This window comes from Macrotis lagotis, chromosome 8 (genome assembly GCF_037893015.1).
Source record: "Macrotis lagotis isolate mMagLag1 chromosome 8, bilby.v1.9.chrom.fasta, whole genome shotgun sequence".
NCBI classification, from domain to species: domain Eukaryota; kingdom Metazoa; phylum Chordata; class Mammalia; order Peramelemorphia; family Peramelidae; genus Macrotis; species Macrotis lagotis.
In genome coordinates this window covers 103,278,693-103,298,350 of record NC_133665.1, presented here as the reverse complement: position 1 = coordinate 103,298,350, position 19,658 = coordinate 103,278,693, and the positions used below count along the sequence as shown (strand labels likewise).

General features: G+C 37.1%; 1 pseudogene; it reads right to left on the bottom strand.

The window, feature by feature from the left end:
* Positions 1-397: 397 nt before the first annotated feature.
* LOC141496521 (SMC5-SMC6 complex localization factor protein 2 pseudogene) lies at positions 398-19,643 on the bottom strand (annotated as a pseudogene).
* Between the last annotated feature and the right edge of the window lie 15 nt (positions 19,644-19,658).

Genomic DNA, 19,658 nt, shown 5'->3' with positions numbered 1-19,658 from the left:
CCGGGAAGAGATCCCGAGGGCCCGGGTCCAGCCGCCAGCCGGGTGGAGCCCAGGCCCGGGACCCGGAGGACCCGAGGCCAGATCCAGCCCCAGATGCTAGCTGGTTCACCCTGGGCCGGAGCCCAGGCCCGGGACCCGGAGGACCCGAGGCCAGATCCAGCCTCAGATGCTAGCTGGTTCACCCTGGGCCGGAGCCCAGGCCCGGGACCCGGAGGACCCGAGGCCAGTTCCAGCCCCAGATGCTAGCTGGTTCACCCTGGGCCGGAGCCCAGGCCCGGGACCCGGAGGACCCGAGGCCGGATCCAGCCTCAGATGCTACCTAGTTCACCCTGGGCCGGAGCCCAGGCCCGGGACCCGGAGGACCCGAGGCCAGATCCAGCCCCAGATGCTAGCTGGTTCACCCTGGGCCGGAGCCCAGGCCGAGGACCCGAGGCCAGATCCAGCCCCAGATGCTAGCTGGTTCACCCTGGGCCAGCCAGTTCACCGTGTCAGCCTCAGGTTCCTCATCCGAACTGGCGATAGAAAAGGCAAAATACTTCAGTTTCTTTGCCAAGAAAACCCCAAATGGGGTCAAGACTCAACAACGAAAATTAATCCCTATCACTAAGCTCTCCCTAGCCTTCCACAGAGAGCAAACTCCGGACGTTAAACCTCTCCTAGAAGCACTTGCCTCCCAGAAGTTGGCACAGCTGCTCCTGGGAGTCATTTGTGCTGCCCTTTCTGTCCCCTGAGTCTTTTCAATCCGCCTCCTCTGCTCTGACAGACAGCAGTTTCCACTTTCCCCCTCTTCTGACTCTCAAGTATTTCAAGGGCTTTGACGCCAAAAAAAGTTCCTTTTAAAATAACAAACTAAAAAAAGTTGAAGCAAATCTTAAAACTGTTGAAGTAAATATTCAGAAAGATTAATGTCCCATGCTACTATAAATTTTCTGAGTTGTTATACTTTACAAGAGGACAGAAATATAGCTGGAAAGAAATGTCAGGGATTATCCACTCCAGTAAAACTCAATGGAAAGAGAGTATGGGAAAGGACACTAATGTGTATAGAAGAATCCTTGTGGGGTCATAATTTTGGTTTTTTTTAATATTTTTCCAATTACGTGCTTTTGGTGGGTTTTTCAACTTTCATCCATTAGAAATTTATAAATTACTCATTTTTCTACCACCCTCCCTTCCTTCCCACTCCCCTTTGGTTGGAAACAGTCTGGTAAAAATTGTACATATACATTTGTGCTTAATATGGTTACATAATGATATTTGACCTTCATTCTTGAAGAAGACCACAACATCAGGGAGGTGATGCCATGATAAACAGTGAATTGGATTTGAGTGAGGGGGTGCTGTACTAAGTCAACCAGCCTGACTTCTCCAGAGCCATCTGAGTCCAGTGTCCAGATATGAATCAGGACAGCTAGAGATGGCTCTGGATTCCAGGCAGAATTAAGTGACTTGTCCAACAGTTAGTGTGTCAAGTGTCTCAAGCTGGATTCAAACTCTCATCCTGACCCCAAGGCCAGTGTGCCACGTAGCTTCCATATTTATATATTATTCCTTTGTGTAAGAAGAATTAGGACTAAGGGGAAAGAAAGAAAACCATGAGATAGGAAGGAAAAACATAAGAGAAGTTTTTTCAAAATGAACATAGTAGGGGGTGACCAGGTGTTGACTAGGTGGTGCAGTGGATAGAGCACCAGCCCTGGAATCAGGAGCACCTGAGTTCAAATCCAGCCTCAGACACTTAATTACCTAACTGCGTGGCATTGGGCAAACCACTTAATCCCATTTACCTTACAAAAACCTAAAAAAAAATAAAATGAACATAATATATATTCAGATTTAATGAGGTCCCCCCCCCCCCGCCTGGGGTGGACAGCTTTGTCCATAACAGGTCTCCTAGGTTGTCCTTGATCTCTGAACTGCTGAAAGGAGCTGCATCCACTGCATGCATCACAGTTGATCAACACACAATGTTAATTTGTGTGATGCTTTCTTGATTCTGCTCCCTTCACTCAGATCAGTTTGTGTAATTCTTGTCATATTTCTCTAAAGTCCAATCAATCATGATTTCTTATAGAACAGTAGTACTCCATGACATTCATGTACCGTAACTTGAATTATTCCCCAACTGATGGACATCCTGGGGCGGGGGGGGGGGGGGGGGGGGGGGGGTCATAATTTGACTTAGTTTAAAAATGTAATCAATGTCTTAAACCACTGGTGTGTCTCTTATTTGACACCTCTGATCTAACTCTAACTAACCTTTTTTTTCCTCATGAGTTTCCTCTGAAGCCCAGAAAGATTAAGAGCCTTGGTCAAACTTGAATCCAGCTCTCCTGACTCCCAATTTGGACAGTTCCTAGGTATATCACTGCCTTTTAAGACTTGAAATATTGAGAAAGACCTGACTGCTCTTTTCACTGACTCAACTTTTGGTCCTTGCCTTAAAATCAACCTTATGAGGGACTGAAAAATACAAATAAACCAGAGCTTTATACTTATTTCAGGTTTTCCTCATCCTTAATTTAGTATTATTTAGAGATTTGTTTAAGAAACTAGGAATGTTGGGGCAGCTAGGTGGCGCAGTGGATAAAGCACCGGCCTTGGAGTCAGGAGTACCTGGGTTCAAAAACGGTCTCAGACACTTAATAATTGTGGAGCTGTGTGGCCTTGGGCAAGCCACTTAACCCCATTTGCCTTGTAAAAACCTTAAAAAAAAAAGAAATTAGGAATGTTATACTTCAGAAGACTGGACAGTGTAGGACCAGGTGCAGAAGGGCCCATAATCCCTGCCTCCTGATATTTGAGGAACTAACATGATGAAAAAGGATTATTTATTCCCAGAGGGAATCACTCCCCAGCACTGGAGGACTTTAAACAGGTTCCATGATCATTTTTAGGTTTTGTTTTGTTTTTTTTGCAAGGCAAATGGGGTTAAGTGGCTTGCCCAAAGCCACACAGCTCGGCAATTATTAAGTGTTTTTGAGACTGGATTTGAACCCAGGTACTTCTGACTCCAGGTCCGGTGCTTTATCCACTGCGCAACCTAGTCACCCCATTCCATGATCATTTAAAGAAACTACAGTGATTATTTATGCCCAGGACTAAAAGCCTCTGATGTCTTTTCTGATAATGAGATTCTAGTTTTCATTTTAATCACAGAATTGATTTGGCAGAATTTACAGACAGAATTTACTCTCAGTTCCTTTTTATCACTTTAGTCCTACCAAGTTTGACAAAATTCCCAGACTTTTCTTGAACCTGTTTTCTACTTAAGATTTGGATCCTCAGACCATTTCCTTTGTTAACATTAAGTGGTTGAGCAATTAGATGGCACAGTGGTCAGGATGCCAGATCTGGAGTCAGGAAGGCTCATCTTTCTGAGTTCAAATCTGTTATTAGATACTAACTGTGTGATCCTGGACAAGTCACTTAACTCTGCCTCAGTTTCCTCCTCTGTCAAATGAATTGTAGAAGGAAAGGGCAAAAAAAAATGGCTAAGAAAACCCCAAACAGGGTCATGATGTTAGGCCCAACTGAAATGACTGATAGCAAGCACTGTGTCAAATACTGCTTAGGGCTGGGGATGCAAACAGAAAAGATGAGATTGTCCTGGTTTTCAAAGAGCTCACATTCTAATCGAGTGGAAAAAAAAATGTGTTAACTTTTATCAAGTCTCAAACATTCTTTAGGATGAAAAATCCTGCTAAAAATTAATTTGGAGAGAGAACAAAATCAATTCTTATTTGTTCTCCACAATATCAGGGAGGTGATACCATGACTTGCAATTGAATTGAATGTACATGAGGGGAGGGCTATGCAAAGTCACCTGATTGGCTTTCTCCTTTGGAACCATCTCTGGGTCCAGAGATCAGATATGGATTGTGAGGAAAATGTGGGTGTTTGGGTTCCACAATAATGTGAAAGGAGGATTATAAGTTTACCTTACAAAGACTGGGCTCTGCTGTTGCCTTATGGGCAGGTGACCTCAAATCTGATCAAAAACTGATGAGATTGCCCCACTTAACATGGAGTCTTGACCTTCTTTGTGTATGCTCAAGGAGATCTAGCTGCCTTTGTGCTCATTAGTAGAATGAGCAGGGAGGGGAAAATGTATAGGAACCAATGTATCAATTCAATTTTTAACCCCAGCCTATGATTGGCATGAGGGGGCAGGAACAAAGCCTTTCAAAGTACATAAAAAAGCTTATATTTGGGGATTTCCCAGTTCCTCTCTCCCACCATGAGAGAGGTGTGCCATTTTGTTAAGATATCTTAATAAAAACCATTTTAACCATGCTGGACTAAGTATTCGCCAGCCATTTATAACATGAATTATGAGGACTTGGTCTATCTTTCTATCTTAATCTGAATCAGCAGCCATTTTGCTATATATGACCCCACTGCCAAATCAAATGTAGCAACTGGTATCTTTCAATGTCTTCTTTTCTCATCTTTTTGGTACAAAAAGACTTAGTTGCTCAATGTAGAAGATTAGAGTCCTTGGAATTTCTGGTCAAATGATTCTCTTTGATTTAATGAAACTAACTGTACTAAGAAGACAACTCCCTTATTTATCTCTTGTAGTAAATGAAGACTCTTATTGTTTCACTTAATGTTTAAAATTTGCTAGCTAAATTGTGAATCACACATTCCTCTTGAACTGGTGGTAGAGTGTAATAAGACCTGTCTCCTGATTCCTTCTGACTTTCTGGCTTTAACTAGTTAAAATGATAATTCATGCATCATACAAACAGAAAAATTGAGACAATCCCGAGTTCACATTCTAATTGGGTGATGTAGCACATATAAGAAATTTCAGTTGTGAGGTATATGCACAAGAAATCAAAGCCCAAGGAGCATGAAGGTGCATCGGGCAGTGCATACTGATCCAGAAGGTATAGCAGAACATCAAAAGATAAGATCTAAAAGATTTTTAGGACAATAGGGTCTGGTAATCCATCAACCTACTTCAACACCCACCAACATTCCTTTTGGACTTCCATCCTATCCTTTCCCTTTTCAGCTTCTATTTGTGTGTTAACTTTCTCTATTAGAATGTAAATTCCTTAAGGGTAGGGACTATCTTTTTATGTATTCCCTCAGTGTTTGGCATATGTGCTTAATAACTGTTTATTGACTGAGAGAATTTTAGTGATTTTCAGTTTGTCCAAGTGGTATGACCAGTCATGTTTCTCTTCCTGCCAGCTTCCTAGGATGAGTTACTAGTGGACTGGTATCAAAGAAGGGGAGAAGTAACACTGGCCAGTGATTTTGCTACATTTTTCCATGGAGCTACAAAGGATCCTTGGATTATCCACCCCCCCCCCAAAGATAATCATAAAAGCAAAGCACATTTCTTTTTTTATAATTTTTATTTATATATTTTGTTTTTACACAGTTTAAATTTTCCCCTTCATGCCTTTCTCTTCCTCCTCCCAGGGAGCTGATGAGGTAGCTGATTTCTATAAAGGTTTCTCTTATTTTAAAAAGTTTTAAATTTGCAGTTACATTAAATGAGATAATACTTGTAAACAACTTAGCATAGTGTCCAGCACATAATAAATCCTTGCTCCTTTTCTTTTTCCCTTAGAACCTGAATATTTCCAAATTTAAAAAAGTCAGAAAAATGGGAATTGCATGTGATACTATAAATCTATTATATGCAACTTTTTACATTCATTTTTATTTAATATATTTTATTTTTTCCCCATTTACATGTTAATATATTGAAGGAATAAGCATAAACAAAGAGGAATCAAAGTATAATACAATGTCTAGGGAACCCTAAGCAGGCAATTAAAAAACTAATTATAATAATAAACAATTCATCGAAATTGAAGGTTATAAAATAAACCTATACAAATCATCACTATTTCTATATATTACCAACAAAATCCAGCAGGAAGAGAAAAAGATTTTATTTGAAAATGGATAGTATAGCAACTTCTCTCAGCAATTCATTGATCAAGGATAATCCTGAGAGACTTGTTATGAAAAATACTATCCACATTCAAAGAAAAAACTATGGCATCTGAATGTAGAGCAAAGCATACTATGCTCACTTTTTTTAACTTTTGTTTTTTCTTAAGTTTTTTTCCCTCATTAGTTCTAATTCTTCTTTTACAACATGACTAATATGGAAATATGTTTAACACAATTGTAAATGTATAAACTATATCAAATTGATTGCTGCTAAGGAGAGGGGATAGGGAAGTGAGGGTGATAGGAAAACATAGAACTCAAAAGCTTGCAAAGGATGAATGTTGAAAACTATCTTTGCATTTAATTGGGAAAAAATTTAAAAGAAAAAGAAAATAGTATAAAATTGATTAGAAAGAGCAAAATAAAAAAAAAATGAGAAGGGGCCTAGCAGTTCCAGATCTCAAACTAAACAACAAAGCTGTAATCATGTAATCCTCAAAGCAATTTGGTGCTGGTTAAGAAACAGATAAGGTACACAATATACAGAAGCAAATGAGCACAGAAGTCTAGTGTTTGATTAAACCCAAAGGTCCCAGCTATTGGGCAAAAACACATTATTCAACAGAAATTGTTGGGAAAACTGGAAGGTAGTTTATTAAAAACTAGACCTATGTCTCACACAATATATTAAGATAATTTTATATAAACAAAACCAATGAAGCAAAAAACAAGAAAAAAAATCAAGAACTGGGAAATATTTGTTGCAAATTTCTCTGATAAGGCTTTCATTTCTTTTTTTGATCCTTGCTTTCAGGTAGAACAGCAATTTGTAAATTATTTCTCCTGGATCTACTTTCTAGGTCAGTCATTTTTTTTCTAAGATGTACTTTACATTTTCTTCTTTTTTTTTCATTCTTTCAGTTTTATTTGATGGAATCTTGGTGTCTCATAGAGTAATTTAGTTTCCACTTGTCCAATTCTAATTTTTAGGGTTTTATTTTCTTCAGTTAGCTTTTATGTTTCTTTTTTCAGTTGGTTAATTTTATTTTTAGAAAATTTATTTTCCTTTTCTAGTTGGTTAGTTTTACTTTTTGATGAATTAATTCCTTTTTCATTTGGTCAATTTTACTTTTAAAGAAGCTGATTTTTTTTTCCATTTAGCCAATTTTACTTTTTTAAGGTATTTTTTCTTTAGTCAATTTTTTATAATTCTTCTGCATGACTCTCATTTCAAAAGAAATGGAGAAAACTACATTTTTCTTCTTCCTCTCTTCTTTTGTTTTTTAAAATCCTTTCTGAGCTCTGCCAAGAGGTCTTTTTGTATTTGAGACCAATTCATAAAACCTCTTTGAGGTTTCACATGTAGTCATTTTATCACTGTTTTCCTCTTCTGAGATTATCATTCCTCTCAAATTGGTAGCTAGCTTTGGTTAGGGTCTTTTGGTTTTTGCTTTTGTTCATTTTCATAGTTGAGCTTTGCTTCTGGGCACAGGGGTGTATAGTCCCAAACTTTTTATTCTGGGACCAGGGGTCTCATTCTTGTTTATCACTTGCTTATGGCACTGCCGCATTGCCAAGGGTGTTTCAGGAGCTAGCAGTTTGTTCCCTGCATTAGGGTTGCCCAACCTAGTCCTACCTGCTTCATTAGCTTCCTGGGTTCAAATTTTGCCTTCTGACCTGGAATCACTGCTGATCTACTCTACTTGCTAAGCTGGGACCTAGACTTACACGGTGGCTAATAACCCCTCTGTCTTCCCAGCTTTCCTGCCTATGCTGTGCTATAATATGAGTAAAGATAAGAGTTGAGTAAAATTTACAAGAAAAGGAATCATTCTTTAATTGATAAATGGGATATCAAAGAATATGGATTTCAGAAGAAGAAATTTAAATTGTCAATAGTTATATAAAATAATGCTCTAAATCACTAATAATGAGAGAAATGCAAACCAAAACTTCATCTCTATTAGATTAATAAAAATGACGAAAAAAAGTAGTGTTAACAGGTTCTGGGGGGATTATAGGAAAATAGGTACATCAATGTACTATTGGTGAAGCTATGAACTAGTCTGACCATTCTAGAAAACAATTTTGCACTATACCCAAAAAGCTGTTAAACTGAGTATACCCTTTGAAATCAATATCAAATAGCTTTTAATATCCCAAAGAAATCAAAGCAAGAAGGAAAAGATCCACAGGTAAAAAAACTCGTAACAAGATTGTACAAGTAGAACTTAGACCAGATTGTTTGCTGCAATGGGGAGAGGAGAGGGAAGTGAGGGTGGTAGAAAAATATGAAACTCAAAAGCTAGCAAAGGAATGAATGTTAAAAACTATCTTTGCATGTAAGCAGGGAAAATGAATTTTAAGAAAAAAACTAGTACTAATCGCTAATAAATACACATCTCTTGAAGAAAAATACATATAGAAATTATTTTTGTGGTAGCAAAATATTGGAAACATGGAAGATGGCTATCAATTGGAGAAGGATTGAACAAGTTTCTAAATATATATACATGGGAATAATGCTATGTTGTAAGAAATTATGAAAGGCGGAGAAACCTGAGAAGACTTAAATGAACTAATAATGCAAAATAAAGTGAGCAGAACCAAGAGAACAATTAATATAATAACAGCAATGCTATATCAATGCTAATTTCAAAACTTAGTAGTTCTAACAATGACCCACCACAGTTCCATAGGACAAATGCTGAAACATGCTGTCCACTTCCCAATAAAGAGCTGATGAATTCAGAGTGCAGACAGAAGTAAATGTTCTTCATTGACAAAGGTGGGAATTAAATTTTCACGTTTCTACATATTTGTAGCAGGTTGTGTTTTTTTGCCTTCTCAATAGGTGAAGAAGAGGTTGAGGAAGAGAGACAATTTAGATCTGAAAATAAAATAAAACTGAATAAAAAAAGAAATTTCTTTAAGGAATATTTTACTTCATCCTTGATTTTTATTTTTGTTTTTCCTGGTTTGTTTATTGGGTTTTGTTTTTTTACTTTTCTTTTATAAGCAAGCAGTGCTTGGATAAATATATAGTATAAACATCAAAGATTAGAGACCCAACAATAATGAACTAAGAAAATGAAAGTAGATGAGATGGGAAATGGGGAATGGCTCAAAAGGGACAAATGTAGAGAGTTAATTTAGTGAAGCCATCTCTAAAGAAACTTAAGCATGAATATAAGTGTTTTAAGAACAATGAGAAAACAGCAAATAAAAATAAAGAAAAGAAAGAATAAGAAAAAAGAAAGAAGGTGAAAGAAAGAAGTCTATCTTGGAGTAGGGTCAGATGGAAACCTGGTGAGAAGTATATCATTAAAAGATGAAGAAAAGGGATTTGAGTGCTGTGAAAAAAAAACTGTGGAGTCAAGTGTATTAACTAATGCTGTTGAACCTTACTAATGGTAAAGCACAAACATTTCCATAGTACCTAGAAAGAAATAGTTTCCAACACCCTCACAGGGGTGTTGTAACACTGACTTTATGGAAGGAAACAGGCACTCAGGTGAAAAACCTCAGGCCAACTCCCTTATATTATAGATGGAAAAATGGAGACCCAGAGATTTATCTGAATTTCACACCAATAATTAGTTGGAAATCCAGGATTCACACCAAATATTTGGATGCTCATTCTTAAAACTCTTTCCATCATAGTAAACCATTTCTACCTTAAAAACTAATTAAAATTTCCATTTATTTACCTCATATTTATCTCCAAGAGATGTGTATTTATTGGCATAGTTAGAAAAAAGTTTACCTTATAGATTACCCTCTACAGATGATCTTCTCATAATTTATTTAGACTGGTGCTCAGGCATAGAAAAACAATCCACTATCAACCCACACTTGATAACTCTCCATCTTGGTGAGATCCATCAAAATTAGCACTCTCCTGATTTAATCTTCAAGAACCATGGGCAAATGACCAGAAAGGATAATGATCATTATTGGAAGGGTTGTGGGAAGTCTGGGACACTATTACATTGTTGGTGGAGCTGTGAACTCATCCAACATTTCTGGAGAGAAATTTGGAACTATACCCAAAGGGCAACAAAAATGAGCATACCCTTTGATGTACATACCACTACTGGGTCTATACCCTGAAGAGATGTTGAACAAAAATATTCATAGCAGCCCTGTTTGTGGTGGCAAAGAATCGGAAATCAAGTAAATGCCCTTCAATTGGGGAATGGCTTAGCAAACTGTGGTATATGTATGTGATGGAACAGTATTGTTCTATTAGAAACCAGGAGGGATGGGAATTCAGGAAAGCCTGGAGGGATTTGCATGAACTGATGCTGAGTGAGATGAGCAGAACCAGAAAAATATTGTACACCCTAACAGCAACATGGGGGTGATGATCAACCTTGATGGACTCGCTCTTTCCATTAGTGCAACAATCAGGGACAATTCTGAGCTGTCTGCAATGGAGAATACCATCTGTATCCAGAGAAAGAACTGTGGAGTTTGAACAAAGTCCAAGGACTATTCCCTTTAATTTAGGAAAAAAAACTACTATCTTATTGTCTGATCTTGTTTTCTCTTATACTTTATGTTTCTTCCTTAAGGATATTATTTCTCTCTCATCATATTCAATTTGGATCAATATACAACAAGGAAACAAAGTAAAGACTGACAGATTGCTTTTTGTGGGGGGGGTGGGGGGAGGGAAGTAAGATTGGGGGGAAAATTGTAAAACTCAAAATAAATAAAATCTTTAATTAAAGAAAAAAAAAAGAACCATGGGCAAACTCTAGGCCATGAGGAAGTATTGAAAGAAAACTTCAATGGTAAAATTTTAAAATGCAGTTTAACCAACACTTGGAATATTTAAAAGATTCATGCTTTCTTCAGTGTATTGGATACCAATCAAGACAATTCTAAGATTTGTAATTTTGGCACTATCCTCAACTTCTCACTCTCCCTTATCTTACATATCCAATCAGTTGTCAAATCTTGTTGGTTCTGCCCTCAACATCTTTCAAATTTGAGCCCTGTGACCACTCAACTAGCTATCATTTTACCTTATCATCTAGTTGATTGCAGCAATTTCTAGATTGCTCTCCCTGCCTCAACTCTCATCTCTCAAGACTATCCTACACACTTCTGCCTAATTAAATTTCCCTCAATCTATATCTGATCTACCAATTCCAGTGACTTCCTGTTGCCTCTGGGATAAAATTTAAATTTCTCAATTTCATTTTTAAAGTTCTACACAACCTGACTCCAATCTATTTTTTCCAGCATCTGACAATATTATTCCCACACCAACAGTCTTTGATCTAGCCAAACTGACAGCTCTTTGATCCTCAGATATGATGTTTTATCTCCCTACCAGCACTATCATCCCTACATCTGAAGGTACTCCTTCCTCACCTCTTCCTCACAGTCTCTCAAACTTTAAGATGTCCATTATAGACTATCTTTTATAGGAAGCCTTTCTTTTTTTATATAGAAATTACTATAATTTATTGTTTTTAAAAATTTTATTTTGTTTTACAATTTTTCCTCTAATCTTGCTTCCCTCCCCCCACTCCCCTACAGAAGGCAGTCTGTTAGTCTTTACATTGTTTCCATGGTATACATTGATCTAAGTTGAATGTGATGAGAGAGAAATCATATCCTTAATGAAGAAAAATAAAGTATAAGAGATAGCAAAATTACATAATAAGATAATGGGTTTTTTCCCCTAAATTAAAGGTAATTGTCTTTGGTCTTGGTTCAAACTCCACAGTTCTTTCTCTGGATACAGATGGTATATTCCATTGCAGATAGCACAAAATTGTCCCTGACTGTTGCACTGATGGAATGAGCAAGTCCATCAAGGTTGATCATCACCCCCATGTTGCTGTTAGGATTTACAATGTTCTGGTTCTGGTCATCTCACTCAGCATCAGTTCATGCAAATCCTTTCAGGCTTCCCTGAATTCCCATCCCTCCTGGTTTCTAATAGAACAATAGTGTTCCATGACATACATATACCACAGTTTGTTAAGCCCTTCCCCAGTTGAAGGACATTTACTTGATTTCCAATTCTTTGCCACCACAAACAGGGCTGCTATGAATATTTTTGTACAAGTGATGTTTTTACCCTTTTTCATCATCTCTTCAGGGTATAGACCCAGTAGAGGTATTGTGGGGTCAAAGGGTACACACATTTTTGTTGCCCCTTGGGCATAATTCCAAATTGCTCTCCAGAGAAGCTGGATGAGTTTGCAGCTCTACCAACAATGTATTAGTGTCCCAGATTTCCTACATCCCTTCCAACATTGATCATGATCTTTCCTGGTCATATTGGCCAATCTGAGAAGTGTGAGCTGGTACTTCAGAGATGCTTTAATTTGCATTTCTCTAATAAGTAATTATTTAGAGCAATTTTCATATAACTATAAATCGCTTTGATTTCCTCATCTGTAAATTGCTTTTGCATATCCCTTGACCATTTGTCAATTGGGGAATGGCTTGTTTTTTTGAAAATTTGACTCAGTTCTCTGTATATTTTAGAAATGAGTCCTTTGTCAGAATCATTAGTTGTAAAAATTGTTTCCCAATTTACTACATTTCTTTTGATCTTGGTTACACCGGTTTTGCCTGTACAAAAGCTTTTTAATTTAATGTATTCAAAATTACCTAGTTTGTTTTTAATGATGTTCCCCATCTCTCTTCCTTGATCATAAACTGCTTCCCTTTCCATAGATCTGACATGTAAAGTATTTTTTGATCTTCTAGTTTGCTTATAATACTGGGTTTTTTTAGTTGTTTTTTTTTTGCAAGGCAAACCGGGTTAAGTGGCTTGCCCAAGGCTACACAGCTAGGTAATTATTAAGTGTCTGAGACCGGATTTGAACCCAGGTACTCCTGACTCCAGGGCCGGTGCTTTATCCACTTCGCCACCTAGCCACCCTATAATACTGTTTTTGATGTCTAAATCCTGTATCCATTTTGCTCTTATCTTGTTGTAGAGTGTGAGGTGTTGGTCTAATCCAAGTTTCTTCCATACTAACTTCCAATTTTAGGAAGCCTTTTCTGATTCCCCCAAACTACCTTGTATTAAACTACATTGTATATAAATATTCGTATTCAGTAATTACATGCTTCTTTTTTTTAGAATTGTTTTTAAGGCAATGGGGTTAAGTGACTTCCCCAAGGTCACACACCTAGGCAATTATTAAGTGTCTGAGGTCAAATTTGAACTCAGGTACTCCTGACTCTAATGCTGGTACTCTATCCACTGTGTCACCTAGGTGCCTCTATGCTTCTTTTGCTTTTTTTAACATAAATTTATCTCTTCCATTAATATGCAAAATTCTCTGAAAGCAGGGCTTGTTGCATATATTTGTTTTCCAGGGATCAAATAGTAAATGCTTAATAAATACTTATTGATTCATAGATGGTTTCTATCCCCCCCAAAAAAATGCCCTTCTTGGGGAAGCTAGGTGGCAAAGTGGATTGAGCACCAGGGTCTCTGGTCAGTCCTCTATCCACTGAGTCATTTAGCTGCCCCATTTTAATATCTCAAAAAATGCAGAAACTTAACTTTGAAATTTTTCAAGATATGTTAGGGTTTACTTCTCCATTTCTTTCTTAAGGGCCAGTCTTTAAAAATCAAATCATTGGCTCTCATTGATAGACCAACAGTATGTCTCAGACCAAGCTTATTTGCTCATTGTTTGGGCCCTGATTGGTTCAGAGTAAATGTAAACAGTAATTGTTTCTTTTTTGACCAGAGACCCTAAGGATCTTCCCCTTCCAAATTGATTTTTTTTTTGACAAGATAAAAAAGGCCTTTTTTAACTTCATTTTTACCTTATCTTAACCACCAAATAGATCTTGTCTTAGTCAAACTAAACCTGTTAAAGACGTTAGCTTAAAAAGGTCTAGTTGTCCCACCATATCCAAGGCCATCTCCACCTGTCCTGATCTATATCTAGTCACTGGATCCAGAAGGCTTTGAGTGAAAAAGTGAGACTGGTGAAAAGGCTTTGAGTGAAAAAGTGAGACTTCCCTGACTTAAATCCAATTCCTGGTGTGTCATGGCATCACCTTCCTGATGTTGTGGTCCTTTTTTGAGAACAAAGGACAAACAGCTACAATCTCGAATGCCAACCTATTTGCCAGATTTTTGTATTTTTGTTCTCTCAAGCTCTTAATTGTGACTAGATCATGGAGATGAACCATGGTGAGAAGCTTCTCGGTTCCCATAGCCTGACTAATAACCTCAGCACTCATCTGTGAAACTCAGATTGGCCTCAGGAATTCTGCCAAGTCACTTTTCTTTTTTTAAACCCAATCAACGACTACATGCAATCACCCCAAGTCTTTGGCATCTTTAGCGATTTTTAGCGGTTCTCTCTCTCTTCCCATTTAGTACTTGGAATGTTCCTGGATTGGTAATGAAGAATATGACCTGAAACAGAATTAGCTGGCACAGAGGACTTTTAGTTTTTCTTGATGCATTGATTTATTAGACTGATTCTAACAAAATAGATTCATGAAAAAAGACTCCAAAATTTACATAAGAAAAGTAAGGACAAAATGTCTGCCAAGTTTTTATCAATGTTGTCCAGCTCAGAGAGCTCCAGTTCAATTCAACTATCATTAGGCAGAAATTGCACTAACAATTCATTTCCCTTTGTACCCGCCTAATTTCAACTTCATGGAACAAGATACTCCTCAGAGACCCATCCTTTTTCCAACTCTTTTTGTATTGTCTTCCCCCATTAGATTGTAAATTCTTTGAGTATAGGAACTATCTTTTTTTCCCCCATATTTTATTCAGCATCTACCCTGTACGGGTTATTGTACTTGCTAAACACTGGGGGGAAAATATCTTAGCATAATATCTGATGCTTAATGTCTATTTAATTGAATTAAATTTAATTTACTATGTGGTGGGTGTCTAGGTGGTGCAGTGGATAAAAGTACCGGCCCTGGAGTCCAGAATACCTGGGTTCAAATCCGGTCTCAGACACTTAATAAATACCTAGCTATGTGGCCTTGGACAAGCCACTTAACCCCATATGCCTTGCAAAAAAAAACCTAAAAAAAAAATAAAAAAATAAGAAATAATTTACTATGTGGGTACAAAAATATGAAGAAATGAAGCATTAATCACCTCGTTCCAAATACTGTTGCTAAGAGTTGGAGATATAAATTCAGAAAGACAACTCTAAGGAGCTTCCACTCAAATGGGGGAACCACACACAGGGGAGTGGTGATCAAGGTGGGTTCTTTTTTTTTTTTAACTTTTAAAATATTTATTTTTCTGAAAATTATTAGATAAAAGTTTACCAAAGTAGTTTAAAAAATCATTGGTCTAACAGTTTACTTGTTTCAAACTGCAGTAAAAAAGGACTATTTAAAAAAATCCATCCTTCCCTCCCTAAGCAATCTACTCCAATCCCTTTAATGCACATGATAAGAAAATATTTACATGCTCTACTTATACAAAAATCAAAGCAATATATTTTATACTCAGGAATTTGTACACTTTACAGTAACAATGGACAATAAGAAAAATACAAACATTTATAAAATTACATATAACACATCAAAGGAGAATTATACTTATATTAAGATATATGTCCAGCATCAGTGAACCTTTGCCCCTTGTCCAAATCTAAATAAACCCTTTCATTTTTTTCCACTAAATATGTACATTTTATAAACAAAATCTTAAAGAGGTAGTAATAGTGATAAAAGGATTCCTGCCAGTTGGCTTAATAAGAAGTGGGTGTGCAAGTATGAGAGAGAAAATAATATAAAGAGGACTGGAAACAACATATTAGTTTGATTCTTGGGTGAATATGTGGAGCCCCATTCTAAAAAGGCTGAACTTTGTAGCATCATACTTAAAATAGACTTGAGTCACTTAAACCACCTAATTTTTCAATAGTAATTCTCACAGAAAAGGTTTTCTTCTTCCTGTGCCTTCATTTGTAAGGACCAAGTGCTTTTCCAAAAACTTTGTAAAGAAAGAAATCTTGTCTCCTAGATTTTTTTGTTTGGATTCTACTGTTTCATTAAAGTCACTCAGGGATAGAGCTGCATCACCCAAGTTAATAATTAAAAAGCATCTAGTTGTCATTCAGTTTTAGGAAATATTTTATAAACTGACATTCAAGTATTAAAAAAAAAATAACCTTTTAATTAAACTAAAAGTGTCAATAGTTTGTTACTATTAAAAGCCTTTTTGGCTCATTCATTAATAGAAACATATCCTTTAACCAAAGGCTAGCATCACAGTGTTTTAAACATTAAGAGCAGCCTGTGATTTTTCAAGTGGAGTGAATTGTCCTCAAGCCCACACACTTTATAAGTAATTACAATCCATGGTTTTACAAAGGAAGAGTAACATGCATGATTTTGGCAAATTTATCCAAATTTCTTAGCACTTCTATTCAGGACTTTTGGTAACTTGTTCAGGACAAGACAAATCAGAGATTTGATGAGAATTTTTTTTTAAGTACATTCATGTATTATTAGATGAGCATTCTGTTCCAAAAACAAGAACTAAGTTCTAGTTTTAGCATCTCCTGTTAAGGGATTAGACAATCCCATCCAAGGTTCATACTTTACATTCTCTTGTAGAGTCTGGATTCAAAAGGCATATTACTTATTTGTCTCCCCATGCAAATGTTTCTATGTGAGTCTGCATCTACATTTTCCATATTTTCTGTAAAGATTCTTGCCCTGTTCAATTTTTCTTGGGTCAACATTTTAGCTACTCCAATTAAGAATCTGGTACCCAGAAGTCATGCAGTTTTTCCTTTGTCCTATGAAAAAATCTTGCATCTTCTCTGATACAGCACTTTATGTGCTTCTCCAGAGAACCACAGAGCTGCAGTAAATATTTCCTCCGTTGAAAAGGAAAAGAATAGGTAGTAATAGTGATAAATAGTAATAGTGATAAATACTTCTTCACTAAGTGAAGAAGCACATAAATCAGATAATATACCTGTTGCTCAAGGTCTAGACCTAAACAGTCTTTGGTAAGATTACCCTGTTGTTCACCTGTTTTCTTTGCTATCATTTTCCTTAACAAATCAGAAGGCTTCATTTGTATAAGGTATTGACAAAGGAGAGACATCTGCAGATCACTGGCACTTGGAATATCTTCAGGTTTCTTGTCCAGAAATTTAGAAATAATCACAAGGCTGAGATGCTGTCTAACTTGCCTTCCCCGTGCTGTCCAATTAGGCACAAACTGAACTAGCCACAGAAGGTTGTGGTGATGAGTGGAAAGCTCACTGATGGCCACACAGAGCTCAGGAATCTTTGTGTCCCAATCTCTAATGTTTTTCAACAGGTTTATCAGGAGACTCTGAAAGTCCACCAGGGCGATCTGTTTCAGGTGCTTTTCCAAACTCATTTTTAAGAACATTAAAAGCAGCAAGATTATTTCTTGATCCGTGTAACCTTCTGGGTATACAGCTGCACAGAAGTCTATAAACTTAACTACATTTAAAATGTTAGTTTCTGGAAGACATGAAGCAACAGCATCTTCTATAGAATCTTCATTTTTTCTTTCTTCAGATATGCTTTGTACCTCAAAGTTAAAAATATCTTCATTAAAGACAGGCTGAAGATTCTGCACAGGAAATAAACACTTAAAACTAACTCCTATGTTGACAAACACAGTTGCTATATCAAACAGTGATGGAATCCAAGGCCAAACTGATGAGCCACTAGCAGCAGCATTTCTAATTGTTATGTCTATCAATGTATTCAAAAGCTGTATAGAAACAACATAGTCTGTGTGAACAGACATCATCTGAAACAGCCACTTTAACATAGGTATAGGACATTGGATGCAGTGATAGGCAATGCTGAGATACCCTTGTGTTGATAAAAAAAAATCTGCTGTGTTTTTCATGATTTAAGGATAAGATCTTCAATAGCATTCTTTGGAACAAAATTACAGTCCCTTAAGTCCAATGTATGCTGATTGAAAATTTTCTCTTAATCGAAACAGCGAAATATTTCTTCACCAGGATGTCAATCAGGAATAGTATCAAGAGCAATGAAGAATTTCCTTAAAAACTCCTTATGTTCCTCTTGAAGTTCTCCAGTGTCATCTGGATTTTCTGTCTCTTCTGCCTCACTTAGGAATCTTATTCCCTGGCCTTTCACTAAATCTTCCTTTAGTTCTTTTTCCCATTCATCTGACCTTGGAGGATTTTCATTCTCCTTTGCTAGGTGCTCTAACCTTTTCTCAAAACACTGGTAATGAACATTTACTGAATTGTCTGATGATAATTCTCTAGGCTTTTCTGTAAGAACAAAAGATTTTTCTGGAGTTGAAGACTGACTGGAGTCCAAAGACATGATTTGTTGCAGTGGTTTTAATACAACATCTTCCTCATCACTTTCCAGGTTGCAATCAAAATTTTCCTCATCGCTATCAAAATAAACTTTTAGTTTTTTTCTTGGTGAACAACTAGGGGAACTGAACTTTTCTAAGTTGTTACGTGAAGGCCTTGAAATGCTTGGGCTGCACAAAACAACATCTTCAAGAATAGCTGGAGAACACTTAGTAATACTGCTGTTTTGAAAAGGCAAAGATTTACTAGATGTTTTCATAGAATCTGTATTTGTAATATCTTTGTATTTCTTCTGTCTTTGTTTTTTGATACTGGGTGACACAGAAGAATACCCAATAGATGCTGTAGATAAGGTGACTCTCTCTTTTTCAGAAGATGAAATAATGCATGTTTTAATATCTGACATCCCAAATGATTCAGCATCTGAAGCAGCCTCCAGTGAATCAAAATGTAACCTTTTTCTTGAGAAGCATCCATTTTCCTGCTTTAAAAGTCTGCTTTTTTTCTGGAATATTCTGTATTGTCTGCTCCTGCCCTGGCTTGAATTTTGTCTCTCTGTTATAAGGTTCTAAGGAAATGCTGCTTTCTCCTGAAGGAGTCTTTTCTGGAGTGATGATATTCTTAGCTAGTTTCTGCCTCTGTTTTTTTAATTCTCTTTCTCTGCAAAAGGATTTTAAAGACAACTGAAATCTAGACATAACTGGTTCCTGTTGCATTTTCACAGAACATTGTGATCTTAGGTATCTGGATATGTCATTTCTACTGTCAAATTTGCTGGAACTGCTTCTCAAAATCTCAGGTTTTGGTGATGAAACCAAATTTCCAGCATCTGTAATTGTCTTCTTTGGATCAGTACACTTTTTCTTTTCCCTGTTATCTCCACGATTATGTAATAACATTTTGATTGGAGATCTGTCTTGCTTCCTTGGGTCCTTCATTTCATTCCTCCACAAACAATGATGTGAAGTAGAAATAAGAGATTTTCCAACCACTAAAGACTGGGTATGCTGAATCACAGGTACATCTCTTTCTCCTTTTTTCTCTTTAAATCCTCTAATCAAAGCCTCTTTAATAGGACTCTTTTTGGGGGGTAAAATTGGCATCTCTCTACACATACTTTTGGTTGTGGATTTTTTTCTTCCAAATTGTCCTACACCAGTATTTAATACTATATCTCTTCCATATTGATGACTTATCTTTTGTGGTGAGTGCAAAACAAATCTATCTTAATTTGGGATTGGTTTGAAGAAATCTGTAATTGACTGATTTCTGACGCAGCGGCTCTCCTCCGCTCTCCCCGAACCAGGCGACAGGCCTGGAAGGACGGCGCGACACCTGGGCCCGGGAAGAGTCCGGGGAGGGCCAAGCGGCCAAGCCGCCCAGCTTCATGCTCCAGCCGCGGCG